General features: G+C 37.4%; 1 protein-coding gene and 1 long non-coding RNA gene across 3 annotated transcripts in view; one reads left to right on the top strand and one right to left on the bottom strand.

The window, feature by feature from the left end:
* The window catches only part of ncanb (neurocan b), a 138,185-nt gene that overhangs the window by 78,718 nt on the left and 38,993 nt on the right, over nt 1-20,474 (top strand). The gene's annotated exons all lie outside the window — the stretch shown is intronic.
* LOC120481027 (uncharacterized) lies at nt 17,097-20,240 on the bottom strand. The gene is made up of 4 exons (XR_005623231.2): nt 20,116-20,240; nt 19,601-19,691; nt 19,379-19,473; nt 17,097-18,180 (listed from the first exon to the last, which is right to left on the bottom strand). It is a non-coding gene; the product is annotated as an uncharacterized LOC120481027 (long non-coding RNA).

Raw genomic sequence — 20,474 nt, 5'->3', positions numbered from 1 at the left:
TAACATTTGTTCATAGAAGACTAGACTTACTGTTGTATTAGGAACACTGCTTTTGTGTTCATCTTATGACCATTATAGACCGAACAGACAGCTGAGGCCCTAATAAGGTGCCATTACGGAGAGGCGTCCGGATGTCAAAAATCCCAGCTGTGTTATGTTGGAGAGGTCGAAGGTTATCAAAGCTGCATTATCCCAAGTGTCATTGTCAATTTTTACTGTAGCTCAAATAGTATAGTGTTGGCGTTTGCAACGTCAAGGTCATGGGTTCGATTCCCAGGGAAAGCAAGAACTGATCAGAATGTAAATGTGTACTTTGAAATGCAATGTAAGTCACTTTGGATAAAAGCGTCGGCCAAATGCATAAATATAAATGGAAATCTTTTCACACTCCAACTGCAGAGTCGATATGTGAATTATGCTAAACTATGACAGTTGATTTTTCACTAGCACTTGTGATAGTAAGCAGTACAGTGTGATGCTAACTGTAATGTTGGCTAATAACTTGTTATTTGTTTTACACATATTTTTATACAATTCTGCACTGCTTTAGGGATCAATTTTAGGTTTGTGACATAAATGGCATGTTTATGTACAGTAATTCCAATAATTTGGGGCATTGCAACCCAGATAGCAAACTGACATTGAATCAACGTGGAAATATGACATCGAAACAACGTTGATCTGACATTGTTTTGCTCATCGAATTAACGTTGAACCAACGTCAGACGCGTCATTCTTTCAAAACTAACGGAAAATCAACTTGAAATCAACGCGTTGTTTCAACGTTATGAAAGCAAACCAATTTTCGATTTTCATTTAGCTTTGAAGAATGCCGCGTCTGACGTTGGTTCAACGTTAATTCGATGAGCAAAATCAACGTGTCAATGTCATGAGAGACGTCGTTTCCACGTTGATTCAATGTCAGTTTGCTGTCTGGGAAGTTCCTTTAGTAATTAGTAATTGGCTTTTCTTGGCTACTAGCAGAGCACTAGCACAGCCAAAAGCACAAGGTTAATTGATTGTTTGCAAAAGCCACACCCCCTAGTTATTGTTGCTACTTCCATCAAACAAACGGTCAAACACGACTAGCGTGACAGATTGCCATGATGGGAAGAGGTATACCCGTGTATTCAAAATATAAAAATACGCAATGAAGGAGAAACGCCTACTGTCAAGGCTAATGCTAACCGAAAGGCAAGCGAAATCTGCGAAACCCTATGACCTGTACCTCAAATGCAACCAGCACAGCCTAGAAGATTTGATAAGCTGGTTCAGTGGCTAATTATATAACTCGTGCTGCATATTTAGTAATTTTGCCTCAGATTTAGTATACATTCGCTTTAACAAGTAGGTTGTTCATTACCACTGCAACCGCTTGCGTGTCATGCTGAATGCGATTTTCGTGTTTAAAAAGTAACTATACATAAGAGACGGAAAGATGCAGATAACCACACATTATTTAAGATTATTTCTATTCGTTACGATATTGAGATGAACTGATGTTGCCAAGTAAGCTTCATGCTTTCCCCGTTGCGAACGTGCACTCCTTTAAAGGGTACATGTCATGCTTTTAAATCATTCATTTTTACTTATAAATCATACATTTGTGGTCTATATAAAGCATAACTGCAATGCTTGGGTCTGAATTCCTCATCATTATAGCTCCACAGGCCTCTTTTCTACCCCTTTTCTGATGTGCGTCTGTGAGCGACCTGTTTCAATGCGTCCCCTTTAAATAAAAAGGAGTTGCGTCTTTCCCCGCCCTCTCTCCACGTCGCTGAGTTCACGGTCGGTTCAACTCTCCACGTTCGGCCATTATTGTAGTTTGATAAGAGATATACGATTACTATAGCTTCAAAGAACATTTTTATTCACACGTTAACAAAATGTCAATAACGGAAGACTTGTCCATCAAGCCTAACACATTCGAGCCAGAGCGAGCGATTTGAAAAAGACGACGACGAACCTGCAGAACAACGTCTTCATATGAATGCAGTGGTATGTAAGTTAAGTTAAGTTAACTATGTTGTGTTATTAGTGAAAGTTGACTATGTTCTCTTGTTAAAACAAGCACACTGACAAGATAAATGACTATGGTCTAATCTTACCACTAAAAATCTGTATTGATAATAAAATGATAACTTACGTTTAGAAAAGCATCAGCAAACACAGCAGCTAAACGATAGAAGGAATTTACCCCTCATTCAGACGAAGTCGATCGGCAAACCCTTCTTTATACTGGCGGAGGTTGTTGAAGTGGGGATCCTTGAAGTGCTTCAGGTCACTACATCCAACATTTTGACTAGCCCTCTCGTAACTTCTGCATCATTGAGCTTGGACTACAAAATCGGAGCGAGAAATAATAATGGCGGATTGCTCGAAGTGTTGGGCCGGTAGTCGATGTCCTTATTTGTCAGTTCCGCTGCAAATACTGTGACGTAATTGTTCAAAAAACGTAATAGAGAACAGAACAATCTGAACAGGTTGAAAAATACGACCAAAACAGAATATAAAGATATAAACGAATAATTTCATGTTTTCAGGATTTTGCATGTAGCTACGGGTGCTGCGCTGCTAGTTGACTGCGGCTCATTTTCCCCCAAGAATATCATGTTAACAACAACCCTTTTAGAAAACGTTAATCTGTGGATCCCTTTGATCTGCTTTCTCCATGTTTCTTTGACTAATCTCAGTGTCTCAGTCAGAGTTAACCATGTTCGACACATTTAACTGGGAGTGGGGCCATCCACACTGTTTTATCCATTGAAGGCACCGCTCACGTTGTGTTTTCGGCTTTGGAAACTGAAAGAACACAACTTCTCCAGGCAATCTCTTGGGGTACCTTTACAACGCTTGGAGTCTACCATCTCTACCGAGTCTACAGTACCAAACTCTACCATCGCTCTCTACCTTAGGAACAAAATGCATAGATAAATGACATTATCCTTGGACTCCGTCCTTCGGGACTCAAGTTGTGCTCAGCAATTTGGGAAGCATTTAGGATCCTTGCATAATTTATTGACTGTGCATCTGCCGGGCAATTGAAACATTTATGAGAAAGAGCAAAGAGGTATCTGAAGGAAGTGATCTCCTCCCTGCCGCAAGCAACACATGCCAACGTCAACAAGCTGTCCATCAATCTACATGGGTCTCCCACTTTAGGTGATACATGAGCTAGATTGATTTTGGTTTCCTGAGTTTAGTTATGTTCAATAATTTATGGAACAGTTGAAGAGTTCACACATTTATTTGAGACACAAAATGGTGAAGAAAAAACTTGACTGGTTTGGATTGCCGCCCATAACTATTTGTAAGCATGACATAAAGCTCAAAACATCCTACTTCTTGACCAGGGTTTCCGTTGTCCGGTATTACCAGACATTGGCCGGAAAAAAAATGAAATGAACGACAAAATTAAATCTCTTTGTGTAAAAATCCCGCCCCCTTAACATAATATGAATTTAAGAAAAAGACTAAAATACATAAAGCAAAAATACAACAACCTTTGGCTATGCTATAAAGGAACAGGCTCTATCGTTTGAAAGTTCTTAAACAACATCGCGTGCTGCATTTCAAATAAAGCGCATGCCTAAAACGGCTGTAATATAGACCTAAACAACGAACGATAATTGAGATGTTTTAAATATGGCCAGGCCCAGGCAGGCTATAAACAATCATTTTGATGTATCCCTCAGTTTTTAAAAGAAGTAAAAATGGTGATTACAATAGAAGTCTATGTGGCAAGTAATTTCTGAGGGTTTAATGTAAAGCGATTACTATAATTATTCCTTTAAAACATGTTATTTCAGCTAGCCTATATAATGTAAATATGCGATTTACATACTGCTGTTATTAGCAGCATTGTTTGAATATTATTCTCTCAGCTACAATTTAAGATTATGGTGATATTCTCTTTGCTTTGAGTTAAAGGTCCACCGCAAATCAGCCATGGTTGGATCAACACATTAGTGTAGAGGTTACTCAATGACTTATGGGTCACAACTGCTGCAAATGGGGATCGAGTGGTTGCTCTGTGCATTAAAACAATTGAAAAGCCAAATACAAATGCTGGCAGTGAGATTTATTCAGCCTGCAGGGGAAGTGGCTAATGTTTCTGGGAAGCTGAATAGTGCAAATACAATTTTACAGTGCAAACATAATGAAGTCAGACCGAATGCACACCCATATGATTCAATGCTCATTCACTTTATTTCAAGCAGTCGATATGTATAGTCGACAGCTTATAAATATACACCACACTTGTAAGTTGATCCTTTGTCTAAAAAGGGACAACATTTCACGTCTTATTATGTTGATTTTATTATTTAAAAAGCCTTTATTTACAGGGCCAAGACATGTCAGCTCAAACAGGCCTTCAAATATATACTACCGTATACTGTAGTAGCTATATATATATATATATATATATATATATATATATATTTGTATATTCCAGTCTTACTCTCTCTCAGTCTCACTTTTTCACTCTAGTACATTCTCTTTTTCAGTGCTGCTCCCTCGACCCCTGTCCACTCTGCCCTGTTGTTATTTGCCAGAAAGGCTGTATGAAAATTGCAATGCACTTCCAAAATGGAGTGAAAGCAGCCCTTTTGGTCCCATAAGCCTTTTTCTCCAGTAATACATTGCATTTGCCTCCACCAGACTGCCATATATTTTCTCCACCCTTAACCTCGTATGCATTTCCTCTACGGCTTAGTTTGGTCCCTCTGCCTATACGACGGAATAGGCAACATATGGGCAGACATGCAAACACATTTGAAACCAAGATGTTTGTACTAGGATTGTCAACTGATTAAATTTGATTCTTAACAGCATATATAGCATATTATTATTATTATAAAGGGTGACATGATACAATGATAGAGTAGATAGATAGATAGATAGATAGATAGATAGATAGATAGATAGATAGATAGATAGATAGATAGATAGATAGATAGATAGATAGATAGATAGATAGATAGATAGATAGATAGATAGATAGATAGATAGATAGTAGACAGATAGATAGACAGATAGACAGATAGATAGATAGATAGATAGATAGATAGATAGATAGATAGATAGATAGATAGATAGATAGATAGATAGATAGATAGATAGATAGATAGATAGATAGATAGATAGATAGATAGACAGACAGACAGATAGTAGACAGACAGATATAGATAGACAGACAGACAGACAGACAGACAGACAGACAGACAGATAGATAGATAGACAGACAGTAGACAGACAGACACAAGCCATGTTTCCATCGATACGTTTTTATCCAAATTAAGTGATATCGAATGAAAAAAGCCTTATGGAAACAGTAAAATTCGATGAAATTTCATGAAAATCGACTCAAATGAAATACGTTCGGTCTCATCGAATTTTCTCTTGATCGATATACGGCTAATGCGATAAAAGCTGATGGAAACGTTATTTGCCGAATAAATAATGAATTGCGATTAAGTTTTATGCCCTTTTATGGTTGCAACACGTCAGAAGACGAGTTCATTTCCGGCCAGTCTGTTTGTGCACACATGGCGGATGTCAACAAAGACAGATGTACGTGGACAAAGCAAAAAGATGCTTCAACCAAAGGGATTCCGTAAACCACGATCTCCCAGAACTGATGGACCGCTCGTTCCCAAACCACAGTCACCTCCGCTGTCGTCGGGCATACGTGCATCGTCATCATCATAGCAATGTTTATAGCGTCGTTGTTTTCTTAGGTTAGTTTTGCTTGTTTTTACGTGGCTTGGTTGAATTCTAATGTAGAATGTGGTTTGTTATTTCTAGTTAACAGACTGCGGCGCTGCTAGTATAACACACCGTTGCCATGGACGCAGTTCAGAGACGGAACAGACTATTTTCTTTAGCAGAAGCAATACTCGTTTTTAAATCAATAAACTCGTTTTTTAAGTCAAAAACAGCATGTGACGTCATTACGTACAGGTTTTTATTCGCTTTAAAGCCGTTGGATGGAAACACACTTTCACCAGCTTTATCCGCATGAGTTTTTTAACCGAATTTCAGATAATTCGATTGACAAGTGGATGGAAACATGGCTACAGACAGACAGACAGATAGATAGACAGATAGACAGATAGATAGATAGATAGATAGATAGATAGATAGATAGATAGATAGATAGATAGATAGATAGATAGATAGATAGATAGATAGATAGATAGATAGATAGATAGATAGATAGATAGATAGATAGATAGATAGATAGATAGATACAGTAGATAGACAGACAGACAGACAGACAGACTCCATAATTGCATCTGATAAATGAAGTTTGCCGTATTCATATTTGTGCCCTACAACCCCAGAGAGCAACTTTCTTCTGGGACATTTCCCGAGAGGAATCTCAGCCCACTGCAGCTTCTTTCACATCGGTGCGCCTGTTGATTGATGGCTATGTGGGCAAGCCAATCCCCCAGTGCACGGCTGCTCTTTACACGAGATGATCAGCCCCGCCCGGCACCAGTGGCTCATTAAATCATCCCTTGACACATTCTATCCTGCATGGAGAAGTGATCAACAAATCATTGACAATCATTCTTCATTTGCTGACATGTATCGCTGCGCGTGGGGCTATGCGGACCCGAGCACCCTCGGGCTGTCGGAACGGGCCGGCGCGCACAGACAACCTCAGGTCCATCTGCTCCGTCAGACTAATGTTGGCAAAGGCAGGTAGAGGGCGGCCCAGTTGGCAGCCCAACACGACAGCAGGGGGTGGAGCAAAAGAAAACACAGATCTGGAGATTAACGAGTTTTTATGAGTTTGGCTCACCAGGCGATCACAGAAGTTGAATACACCTACTGCTGTCCATAAAGTCCTGCACCATATTGCTACAGTTTACAGCTAAAGCCTTTTGTTTTTCAAGTTGGCAACAAAAAGCCTCGGATTGCACTAGTCCCGTGCAATAAATCAAATGCTAAAAATATTGGCATTGTAAAATTTGCTAAAAAAAATTCATGATTTGTAATCACGTTTTTTCTTTTGTCAAATCAACTTAAATAATTTATGTAGTTCAGATAACATAATATTTTGAGTTTCTGATGCTTAAATCAATCTCCTTCATTGTATTAACTCAATTTTTCCAGTTCAATGAACTTAAAATTTTAAGGCAACCAGCTTACTTCATTTTTTAAGTTAAACCAACAATATTTTTTACAGTGTAGTTTTTTTTTTTAAGGCTTATACCAATATCTTGAACGGCAGGGTTATTTTATTTACAGTTATTTAAATAATAGACTTTTTTTTAACTTTATTATTTTAAAATTAAAAATGCATAAAATTTAGTACAATAATTTGAAAGAAATAAATTTAACTTGAGATTAAATACTAACATAATATATAAATAAATATGAAAATTTGTTCTAAAATCTGTTAAAATAAATGTCCTTAAAATTCTATTCTGTTCTGTAGTCCTATTATAGTTAATGTTTCACAAATAAAAAAACTTGTTAAAAGCATATAAATAAAGAAAGCAAACATTGCAACCAACAGAGCAGAAATGTAATCATTTGTTATTTTTTGCTTATGTTGTGTAAAATAAAAAGTACATCATATTTACTTGTACTAAATTTGAAAAGCCATTTGAAAAAATGTAACTTAATATTAAAAACGTAATATAAATAAAATATTTATAACTATTATAATTGCTAATTAATAAATCTGTAAAAAACATACTTAATAATATTATACTCCTCTATATTTTACTAAATTATTTTAACTTTTTTGGTAGACCTATTATAGTGCAATTTTTCACAACTAGAGACATTGTTCAAAACTAATGAAAAAGTAAACCATGTAGCCAACTGTGCATTAAGTAATTAGTCAGGTTGTCTACTAATTGTACACCTAGTACACAGTGAATGCGAGATTGGGGCCAATATGATATAAATCAAATCACACAGTTAAAAATACTACTGACAATTGAGATATAAAACATCAAAACTAGAAAACACAAAACCAAATGTGCGCATGGCGACTATATGGTTGGCTTAATGCTCTATGGATGAGGGGTTGAAATGATGTGAGCTGGCCTCTGATTGGATGCTGATTCAGCAGTGTCAGTCATCGTCAATGTGATGGTCCTCTGCAGTCGGATGGGAACAGAATTTGTAAAGCCTAGTCATTTACTGTACATTTGGGGACAAATTGATTTCCTATGAAGTCAGTGTCTGGGTTTTGGAGCCTCTTATCTCTGTGGCAGCTGGATGGACGTGTTGTCCTGGGAATGAGTTCTGGAAATGAATTATGTTGGGTGCGGGGCGTTGGGGGGTTCCTCTTATCGCTGCTTTACCAGGACCACTATCACGTGAAGGTGTGCCAGTGCTTTGAGCTTTTTACTCCGCTCTATGTTAAATCACAAATGCTTATCACAGATTTCTTTGCAGAAGAACAGAGATGCTAATGCTAATGTTAAAAGACTGCACTGCAAAGTAAATAGCTGTTATGTTAGTGCACTTTTTAGGTGGCCCACTAAGCTGAGACCTAATTCGCCATTTACAAGAAATTCGCCTTTTTTTTTTTTTTTTTTTTTGGGTCTATCTATCCATTCAGGGCCGGAGTGGGGCCATTTTTCAGGCCGGAAGTTTTAGGCCCAAGACCGGCCGATTTTTTTTCCATGGTGTGGAAATTGGATAGGGTTAATAAACATTTCTGTCAAAAGTCTATTTTTCATCTGCAGTCCCTAGACAGATGGTAAAAAGTCACCCTAAAAGAGAGTAAAATTACATATTTGCAAAACAATATAAAAATTATAATACATTTAGTAAGAAATACTATTATGTTAAAATGTACAATCGAAACCAACAATCAAACAAACATCAGATAAAAACATGATGCATTCCTCTTGAAATAGGCTCATTTTACCACTCCACCAGAGTTAAACAGTCGAGTTTTACCGTTTTCGAATCTATTCAGCCAATTTTCTGATATTTAGAAGAATATCAGTAACCAGACAGTTTCTGGTTTCATTGACTCCCATAGTATATTTTTTTCCTACTATGGAAGTCAATGAGACCAGAAACTGTCTGGTTACTGATATCCTTCTAAATATCAAAAAATTGGCTGAATACATTCGAAAACGGTAAAACACGACTGTTTAACTCTGGGGGAGTGCTAAAATGAGCCTATTTCCAAAAAAAAGTGGAGTATCCCTTTAAGCTTAGCAACATGCTTAAATCAAATTCTATTGGAGTCAATTGAGATGTGTGGTTAACATGTGAAAGTCATGTGAATAGAGCACTCTATTGAGCTGAAGTGAGAAAGTCATGCATAGAATTCAGTGCTGTAGGATCCCCAGGAGGAGGATTGAGAAATAGTGTGCTACACGGCTTCCTTGATCCTATTCTTATGATCCAGAGTTCATCCTTCTGCTGATATCTGATTGATTTTGACAATTTTGAGGAAACTAAGTGGTGACTTTTTAAGAGGTGTTCGCACACATCTCGCTATTTATATCCCAGTTAGACAGCACCATCTGATCTCACACATTGATTAGATCTTTGTTGGGTTTTAAAGCGCGTAGTGAAAATTCCCCATGTACAGAAATGTGGAAAAGCTCCTCATTCCCGCGTGATCCCCCAAGCTGTGTGGATTGCATCACAGCCAGGGTTAGAGGGGGTTTACGAAATCCATCCTCAGCTGTATAAGCCCTCAGGCCGTCTACCTGACTGGGTCGGGGAATCTTGAGCACCGCATCCTTTTGCATTTCTCTTTTTGTCACATTGCCACCATACCCTCCCTCCACACACACACACACACACACACACTGGTTCTCGGTTTGAAGACAGCTTTGAGTTCAATTTTGACCTCCCCACGCCAGAGAGAGAACAGAGGCGCTGTCAGATCTGAGGAGCAACAGTTTGAAATGTTGTGACACCTCTGCTCATTAGCTTCTGTAACGCTCCCTGAGTTGTTGCACTAGGCCTGTCAGCATTGGTTTGGACACGGCCTGACTTCAGCTCACTAAGATGCTGCCCCTAGCTGAAACACAAGTACTTTACACTTGCTCCAAACCACCATTAAAAAAGCATGAGGATTTTCCTCAAAACTTGGACATGGACATCTATCTATCTGTCTATCTATCTATCTATCTATCTATCTATCTATCTGTCTGTCCGTCCGTCCGTCCGTCCGTCCGTCCTCTAAAAATTGCTGGGTAGATTTAACCCAACTTTGGGTCAAATATGGACAAACCCAGCCATTGGGTTACAATTTTTAATTAAATTTTTAACCCAACGTTTGGGTTTGTCCATATTTGACCCAAAGTTGGGTTAAAACAACCCATCATTTTTAGAGTCTATCTATCCATCCATCCATCCATCCATCCATCCATCCAAAAAATCCTGGGTTGTTTTAACCCAATTTTGTGTCAAATACAAACCCATCCATTGGGCTACATTTTTAAATTACATTTTTAACCCAATGTTTGAGTTTGCCCATATTTGACATTGGGTTAAAACAACCCAGTATTTTTTAGAGTGTATATATATATATATATATATATATAATCTTACAGTTTTTCTCCGTCGCTTTGGTGCATTTCTCACATCACTATTTACATTTGCACAACAGTTAATGCAGTTCTCAAAACAATTAGTACAAACTGCAAAACTTAGTTGATTACCTGCAAAAGTGTGTCACTTGCTCAAAATGGATTACTCATTCCTCAAAAGCAAGTAGTCATGTCATTGAAAGTGTCAGTGTCGTCAAGATGAAAAGTCCTAACACCAGTGTTTATGAACAAGATAGTCAAATGGCTTTGTCATGTTTTCATTATGACAGTTTACTCTGTAAGTGTTTGCCAATACAAAAAAAGTCAGATCTTGGTGACACTATACCTGAAAATGCTCAAGACAGTCCTATAAACTATTTGCACAGCCATTTGAAAACTACAGTAAAGTTTCCTATTACTGTATTTATGTAGTGAGGTGAGTACAAGACACTACATCAGACCATTAGTGAATGGTTCATTTAGAGCTCAATATGTATGTTTCACATTTTTACTGCATGCTCTTTGCAATTCTACAGTAATTTGTTCACAACATTGTGCAAAAGAAAAAATACACCCTTATTTACAAAAAACAATAAACTCCCTTTGGGTAGATCGGTGCACAACTGTAAATGATATCACAGTATTGGAACTGAACAAACACCAAACCTATACTGTAAATCATTCATGCACATCTCTTCTCATCAGTGAAAGCAGAGGTTCACCTGTGAGAAATTGTTCAATTTAGGATAAAAAAGTTGTTTTTTTTTAAAGATAAAAAAAATTGCTTGACAGATTTTGAAAACTAGTTCAATATTTTTGTATGTGATGACTCAAGCAATGAAATGAGGACTATTAGTTTTATATGGAATGACTATTCAGCATTCACAAGTATAGTTCATTTGGACTGATATGACATAAGCAAATGATAATGTTATAAAACAGTAGAGAGTTGTATGAAAGAAATTGATGCATGTCCAAAAGCATTTGCAATTTGTTGGAAGGAATGAGAAACTGCTACTATGATGTGCACAAATGACTAAATGTTGTGGAGGTTGAACTAACTGTTGTGCAAATGTAAATAGTGATGTGAGAAATGCACCAAACCGACTGAGAACCTGTAAATCTCCATCTGTCTATACATCTATCTATCATCTCTGTCTGCCTGTCGATCTATTTATCTGTCCTTCTGTCTATCTGTCTGTCTTTGTGTCTATACTTTTGTCCATCCGTCTGTCTTGTCTGTCTATTCATCTATTTGTGATTTTGATGTTTCAGAACACATTTTACTACAGCAGACTACATGTTCATATGGTCCTTTTAACCTTATTCAACTTTAATAACAGCAGTAAACCTTTTCCATGTATAGACATCTACATTTATCTCAAAACTACTTTATCAATAACCGAATGGCTTCTATTGATTAAAGCACACCCATGTGGTTTGCGCAACTACATGTATCAATCTTTTGGCGTGGCAGTCGCTGTCAGAGGTCTGAAATCCTTTAAATGAAGAAATGTCAGAGCTGTATTGATGCAAGTATTGATCCCAGCGGGTGACTATCTATCTATCATCCATCCATCCATCTATCCATCTATTTTAATTTAATACCTAATTTATTCATTTCAAACACTGTGGTTAATTAATATGTTTTATTACTGATTTTTATTTTTCAAAATCATCAAATATTAAAACAAAAATTACACTTAATTAATCATAAAAACTGTCAACCCTAGTCAAAATTAAAACAAACAATCCAGAACCTGATGCAAACCCAAAGTTATGATGAAATGAAATGAAACTCGGCTGAAAACATGCCAATTTCCAGGACCCATCATGTTAGCATTATTAGGACGTTCTCAAGAGACTCTTCTTAGACGCAAATTGACGACTCCATTTCATCAGTGTTCTGAAAGCAGGGTTTGTTCCCACAGGCATGTTATTGTAGACTGCCGCCTCAGTAATAGAAACTTGAGGAAAAGATTACAAGTGCTTGCCAGTGCTGCATCCTTTTACTCTTATATATTATTGTTTCATTTTTGTTTGCTCATCAACCGCTCCCGTTTGCTGATTATCCCACTCCAAGGGCACACTCCATAAAGCTCTCCACGCTGAAAAAGCCATTCTCGCACCGCCGAAGCAATTACAATGAAAACAATCATCAGAAACAGGACACACGCCTCCCCGAAAGAGTGTAATTTATCTTTCAAATGTTAAACAGTTATAAAATAACGTCACGGAAAGCTCCCGATATCAGTGCGCTCATTTTGAAAGTCATCGCTGACGACTGCAGTGAAATGTCAGGGTTGTCTTGTCTTTGTCATACATCTTCAGGGCTTTCATAAACTCCTCCTTCTCTGGGGAATTGGAGGAAAACGTTTTCTGACAAGAAGCAGAAGGTCAAAACAGAAAACTTATTTCTGATTATACAAACATTTGATGGCTAAAAATGCTGATACATGAAAATATTCCTTTTTGGCAAAGCAATTTAGAGTCGTCACCTTCCACGATTCTGCACAAAGCAGCGGAGCCAACAGTTTAGTGTCTATACACACGGACAAGATGGAGCAAAGGCTTCGAGGTGCAAACAACCCGAGGACAGAGAGAGGCGCTGAGCCCAGACGGCTGATGCATTGCAAATCGGCCACTGTCAGATCCGTTCGCATTTTCAATCATTATTATTGGAAGCAAGAAGCACGGCGTGATAAAATATCATCCGAGAGAAGTTGTGAAGAGAGTCCTTGCTTTGTGGTATTGATCTTTCTCTTCTCGGAACGTTATTAGATTCTGATCCCGTGAAAAAACGCTGGATGGATCATTTGGCCGTGAAATAGTTGATTGCATTTGAGGTCTCATTTATAACGGAAGGGAGGCCTGTTTACATTTTATTTGGCACGCCATTTACAAATGCCCCAGCAGCCGCTGAAATTGAAAACATAAATCTGGCCAATGCCAAACTAAGCATCTTCCCTCTAGCTCTCGGAGAAACACTTGAAAGCCGATGTCAGAAGGGACAGGGTTGAATGGCGAAGGCTAACCCTCAGCTGTACAATGTTTTCTGCACAAAGTACTGGCCCTGTTTGTCTCACGTGGCCTCTTTTACTGTCCGGTGAGCTCTCAGGACACTTGTTTTACTAAGGCTGTTGCCATACTATTGGTCTCCAGAGGAAGTTAGAGAGACCCAGTCAATATGTATGTCTAAAGAGGCCATTCAAGCGCATGGCAGATAGTGTGTAAATCCCAGTGGCTCATTTGATGTTTACTTAGTTTACCGTCCACCGTTTTTAGTTCATTTCAGACGTGAGTGGTTTCCTTCGACCAGTTTGATCTATTCCGGGGGATTCTGACCTCCACCGTTTTATTCTAGCTTAATGTATTCCTTTTTTATAAACACTTGAATGTGTGTAAGTTTCATTAAAAAAGCAATTTTTTAGCAAAAAGCGGAGAAAATCTTGTTATTGTCAAATTAGCAAGATTTGATATGAGTCCATTAGCACCCCCGAAGCTTCACAGTCCTATAGCTCGTCCTGGGTTGATATTTTATTCTGTGACATAAGGCAGTTTTGATTTATATGCTGTTTAATGTTTGATTATCATGTTATTTTACATATTTTACGTATGTAATCGCATGTTTCTGCTTCTTCGTCTGTGTTTTGCTCAGGAGATTCAGTACTTATAGCGTCCCCAATCGTATAACAGTGAAAACCCGTAAAGATGGAAATTTCCACCAATGATGGGGAAAGTGTTCATTAAATCTGTTAAACCACTAAAAATTTTATTTGATTTCAATTCAATGTTCTTATTTAAAGGCCTTGTAAAATACATTATGAGTTAGACACAAATACTGAACAATAAAAAGTTTAATTTTCACATTTCATTCTCAAACTGGAACACAGCAACAGTTTGTGACTGTGTGGCATGACAAATATAAATAACTTTAGTAAGTGAGAGCGCTCTGATTGATTCTTAAGTGTGTTTGATTCACTGAAAAGAACTACTCTTAAAAGGGTCATATAATGCCATTTTCATACAAGTTTCTTTAGGGTCTAAATGAAAAATTTGTAATATACTTTAATACAAATATAAAATATGCCCCCTTTATATGACTAAAGTATGACCCCTTTAAGAATCAGTCATTCATGACTAAAACTACATTCGTTGCACTGTGGCTTTTTGATTCATTTAAACGAACTGGTTCAAGATTCATTTGTTTGGAAATTGAATTATGTTCTTGCTCTTTATTTTTGATTCTCTGAACCAGCCCATTCTCACTCCCAAGGCGTCACCTAACTGACGCCTTGGGAAGCATTTGGACATGCTTCAATATCTGACGCTTTAGGCGCCCTTTAGCGTCAGTTAGATGACGCCCTAGGATCGCGTGTACCCTACCCCCACCCCACACCTAAACCTAACCGCGTCCTCTAACTGACGCTTTCCTTTAGCGTCAGTTAGATGACGCCGTAGGATCGCGTCATGTAAGTGACGCTAAAGGGCGCCTAAAACGTCAAATATTGAAGCATGGTCAAAGGTGACGCCTTGGGGTGAGAATGCGTTGTCTGAACAGCTCATAAAAATCATTCATTCAAGAATCAGAATTCGCTGATATATTGTTGTTGTTTTTTACTGTGTGTGATCTATTTAATGGAAAGCACATTCACTTTTAATCGTGTCGCTGTTAATTTTAAATAAACGTAGAGCAAGTAGCTAATCAGTGTCTCCTCCTTTATTCAAACTAAGGCCATGTTTACACGAAGGGATAACGCAGATATTTCCCTGCGGATTGGCCTCTCGTTTACACGAAAGTCCCGTTTTTATCACAGAAAACGAAAATGGAGATTTCTGAAAACGCCGGTTACGTGTTGTCATGTGAACTGGGAGAAACGGCGTTTTAGGTTCTCTCTTGTCGATTCTGAGGATTCTGATTGACTTTATTTTTAACCCCTACACTGCCGCCAATAGGTTTGGCATAGATGTGATGGCGCTCGACGGCGTATTTATGCGGGGGTGTGAACGATGTTATTTTTGGAAAATATTCGTTTTTCTAAATACACTGTAAAAAGTAATAAGTTGACTTTACTAGGAAAAGCTGTGGAAACTGATTGCCTCAAAATTTTCAAGCAAATTAGGTCATCATTTTTGAGTTGATACTACTCTCTACTTCTTTGTAGAGTTAACTTGTGTATTTGTAGAGGTTACCATAAAACTTGAGTACAGGTAACTTAATAATCTCAAGTTAAGGCAACTTACAGATTTAAGTTGAGATTTGTAAGCAGAACTTACACAAAACAGTTAATTTAACATGTCTGCTTGTTCTACTTACTAGAGGAATGTGTGGAAACTGATTGCCTTAAATTTCTCAAGCAAATTGTACTCAAAATTCTGAGTTGAGAATACAAAGAAAGACAACACATTTGGCAAACCACTAGAATGTTTATTTGTTCAACAACAATATGTTAAAACATTACTGGCCCGCCAACAACATTTTAGAAATAAAGCACATAATGCACTCAAGAAAAAAAAAACAAAGTACTAAAGACAATAAAAACAATGTTTCTTTGTTTTTAACATCTTTACAAAGTGGTTGAAAGCAGAGCATGCAAGTCACACAGTTTGGTACAGAATTCCTTTCCTACTACAGTTCTCTTTAAAATTCTCTTCTTATAAAACTATTCCAAAACCAAACAAGTAACATTAATAAGGCTTTTTTTTTCTTTCCTTTTTTCTTTTCAACAATTGAAAAACAGTGAAGTATCTATAAAACAGTACTGAACAATTTTCTTTAGAGTTCTCTTAAATGAACACTCCACTGTTTTATTTCATATTAAGGGAATAGTTCACTTTGAAATTAATTTTTGATATGTTGTTTCTTACTTCAAGGGCATCCAAGATGTAGGAGTCTTTGTTTCCGCAGTGGTTTCAATTTTGATATTTTTAGGTCAAAGCGTTCTCGTCTGTCAGTCACATAATGCAGGTCTATGGTCACCACCACAAAGAGCATGCACAGAGAAGTCAAAATTAAACATGATTTAATGACTCGTAAATGTAAGTACACATTGATGGCCTAAGACACGAAACGAGCGGTTTGTGTGAGGAAACGAACAGTATTTATATCGTTTTTACCTCTTGTTAACAGCCATGTCCAGCTGATCTGGATCAGATGTCCAACTGAACCGCATTGAACCATGTCCAACGTTCTGCAAGAAGTGATCTCGCGCGTCTACGTCACGCATTGTTTACACAGAGATTTACCTTTCACTAAACATATTTAGATATATCGAAATCATTTTTTATTGCGATTTCCTGTATATCTAAATATGTTTAGATCTTCACAGTGAAAGTTAAAACTTCCGAAATCTCCGTGTAAACAATGAGTGACTTAGACGCGCGCGAGATCACTTCCAGCGGAACGTTGGACATGGTTAAGTTCGGTTCAGTTGGACATCTGATCCAGATCAGTTGAACATGGCTGTTAACAAGAGGTAAAAACGATATAAATACTGTTCGTTTTCTCACAAACCACTCGTTTCTTGTCTTAGGCCATCAATGTGTACTTACATTTACAAGTCATTAAATCATGTTTAATTTTGACTTCTCTGTGCATGCTTTTTGACGTGGACCCCCTAAACATCCATTGTATGACTGACAGACAAGAACGGTTTGACCGAAAAATGTAAAAATTGAAAATACTGTGGAAACAAAGACACCTACATCTTGGATTCCCTTGAGGTAAGATAAAACATATCAAAAATTAATTTCAAAGTGAACTATCCCTTTAAACTATGTTATTTCCTCACAAAGACGAGTTGATACATACCTCTCACGTCTCAGTGCGTGCACTCAATCGCTTTAGCGCGACGCGACACATTGATAGCACTTAGCTTAGCACAGTTTATTCATTAGGATCCAAAAAGAGATGAAGTTAGAAGCGACCAAACACCTCCACGTTTTCCCTATTTAAATACAGTTACACGTTGGTAAGTAGTTACATGACCGAGAATGGTGTATGATTACACCAGTGTAAAATGGATAACTATAATGTATGGCGGAATAGCACTTGAGAGCACTTCGACTTGGCGCAGTAATATCATCACTCCTAAAAAATCCTCTCATCATCAGTAGTGATGATATTACTGTGCCAAGTCGAAGCGCTCTCAAGTGCTATTCCGCCATACATTGTAGTTCTCCACTTTACACGCTTAGAAAAGCGGCACATTTTATTTTGTCACCATACTTGGTCGTATAACTACTTGTGTAACTGTATTTAAATAGGGAAAATGTGGAGGTGTTTGGTAGCTTCACTGCTTGGATCCTAATGAATGAACAGGGCTAGTTAAGGGCTATCAAAGTTTCGCTGCACGTCAGAGAAATTAAGTGTACGGCGCACTGAAACGAGAGAGGTATGTAACAACTTGTCTTAGTTAAGGGAATAAAATAGTTTAATATAAAAAAAAATGGTGGAGTGTTCCTTTAAAGACAGCTCATTGCTTGTGGAAGATTTTCAAGATCATCCACAACCACTGTACCTTCCAGAATGATTGCCGTTGTTGTGGCATCAAGATGCAGGGAGTAGGGTATGGCAGCGGTTGCAGACGATTCGGAAATCACTGTCAGAACTCATTTCAATGTTGGACATATCTTCATTGTCATCACAGTCCTAAAAATGGGAATAGCATATAACAAAAATTAGGTCATAGAACAAGACATATTTTAACGGAACACTCCACTATTTTTTCATATTAAACTATGTTACTCTCTTTACTAAGACGAGTTGATACATACCTCTGTCGTCTCAGTGCGTGCACTCAATGCCTCTGGCGTGCGGAGACACTTTAACACTTAGCTTAGCCCAGTTTATTTAAACAGAGAAGCGACCAAACATCTCCACATTTTCTCTATTCAAATGTGGTTACACGGCCAAGTATGGTGACACAAAATAAAATATGGCGGTGTTTGGTCACTTCTAACTTCATCTCAATTTGCATCCTAATGAATGAACTGGGCTAAGCTAAGTGCTAACAATGTTTCTCCATGCACCAGAGCGATTGAGTGCAGGCACTGAGACGAGAGAGGTATTCATAGAGAGGTATTCATCAACTCGTCTTTGTTAAGGGAATAACATAGTTTAATATGGAACAAAATGGTGGAGTGTTACTATAAAGGGATAGTCCACTCAAAAATTAAAATCTTGTCTTAATTTACTCACCCTCAAGTTGTTATAAACCTGTATGAGTTTTTTCTTTTTTCATCTGCTGAACTGAAAAGAAGATATTTTGATGAATGTTGGTAACCAGACTGTTGAGAGTAGCCATTGACTTCCATAGTGGGAAAAAAAAACTATGGAAGTCAATGGCTAATCTCAACTGTTTGATTACCGAACTTCTTCAAAATATATTATTTTGTGTTCAATATAAGAAAGAAACTCAAAGAGGTTTGGAATAACATAAGAGTGAGTAAATAACAACATCATTTCATTTTGGGTGATCTATCCCTTTAAGAGCACATAGTCATTAAAATATGAAACTAAATTAATAACCCTTTGTGTCTAAATGTAAAGGCCTTTTCAAAGAGGACACAGCAGTGAATCCAGGGGGAAAAACATTCATCAAACCACTGCATGAAAAGACAAATAAAACTGATGGCCGGTTATATAAATTAAAACTAATATAAAATGTATCTTCTAACTGTCTTTTTTCTTCTAAACTCTTAATTTATCTTTCACTTTCTTTTCTCCAACCCTTACTTTGTTTCACTGTCCTGACAGTTTTTCATGCCTTTCTTCTTGCCAGATATCAACTGTTTGAAGAACAGTTAGACTGTTAAACAAGAATCACATCAGAGATGAAAATACTTACAAAAGATGTCTTGTAAAAATCATTGTGGTCCTCCTCGAAAAGTAGTGGTAGGCCATGATGAAGAACGCTGTTCGTTCCGCATTGATATTAGATTTCTGCAAAGTTATAAAAATGTATATTGAATAGCACTCGATACTAGCAAAACGTCAGAGCAAAAAACAACAGTAAAAGCAACATATGTTTTGCAATCGAGACATAATTGTGATATGTCGATGAGCTTACGTCATTTTGAATCTGCTGCAGAATCTTAAGTTTGGAGCCAATAGTATCTCCAGATTTAGCCTTGAATTTATTGATGAAACGTTGAGCGAATCTGTCACAAAATAAAGACAAAATAAGGTATTAACTGCTTGTTAGTTAGACTTCTTAATTAATGCGTCATGTAATTAATATTTATGTGAACGACACGTGAGCATTGAACTTTCTAGAAAGAAGGAAAGTTACGTTAGCTGCTATCTAGGCCGCACAGCCAGGGTTTTTACATTTTAGATAAACCCCAAACTTAAACGATTAACACAGCATACAAACTGTAACTAATATAAAACACGTGTTCAGTAAAAATCGTTTTTTAATCTAGTAACTTATGCCGCTTGTCTCAACTGGTCTCATTCGACATAAAACTAACGTTACTTCAGTGTGTCTTTTCCTCTTACTGCACAATGAGCAAAATAAATTCTGTTTTTAAGCTATACAATGACATTAAAGTTGATAAATAGTTGTTCAAGAGGCTAGCATACCTAGTTTTGCTGCCGCATCCATTCCCGAACACGAGCTGAAGTCCCTCGTCGATGTCGTCTCGTCTTGACGTCTTCCTCAAGTTCAACCGTCCAATTGCGCAAATGCGCATGCGCGAGTTGAAAAAAAATTAACCGAGTTGTTTCGTCTTATGCTGAAACTTAATAACCAAAGTAAATGTATAAAGATTTGTTTCTAAAAATATAAAGGACTGTGAAGTAGCAGCCGATGGGCTTGCTTTTTATCTTCCCAGTTATTTTTTTAAGCGTGCAGGAAAAAAAGATTCAGAACCTATTAACTATATATTAACCTATTAACTATTTTCAAACTAATTGTATGGTATTTACTAAAAATGTTGTTA

The sequence above is a fragment of the Pimephales promelas genome, chromosome 2 (assembly GCF_988280905.1).
Source record: "Pimephales promelas chromosome 2, fPimPro1.hap1.1, whole genome shotgun sequence".
Classification (NCBI taxonomy): domain Eukaryota; kingdom Metazoa; phylum Chordata; class Actinopteri; order Cypriniformes; family Leuciscidae; genus Pimephales; species Pimephales promelas.
This window is presented reverse-complemented; position numbering and strand designations above follow the sequence as displayed.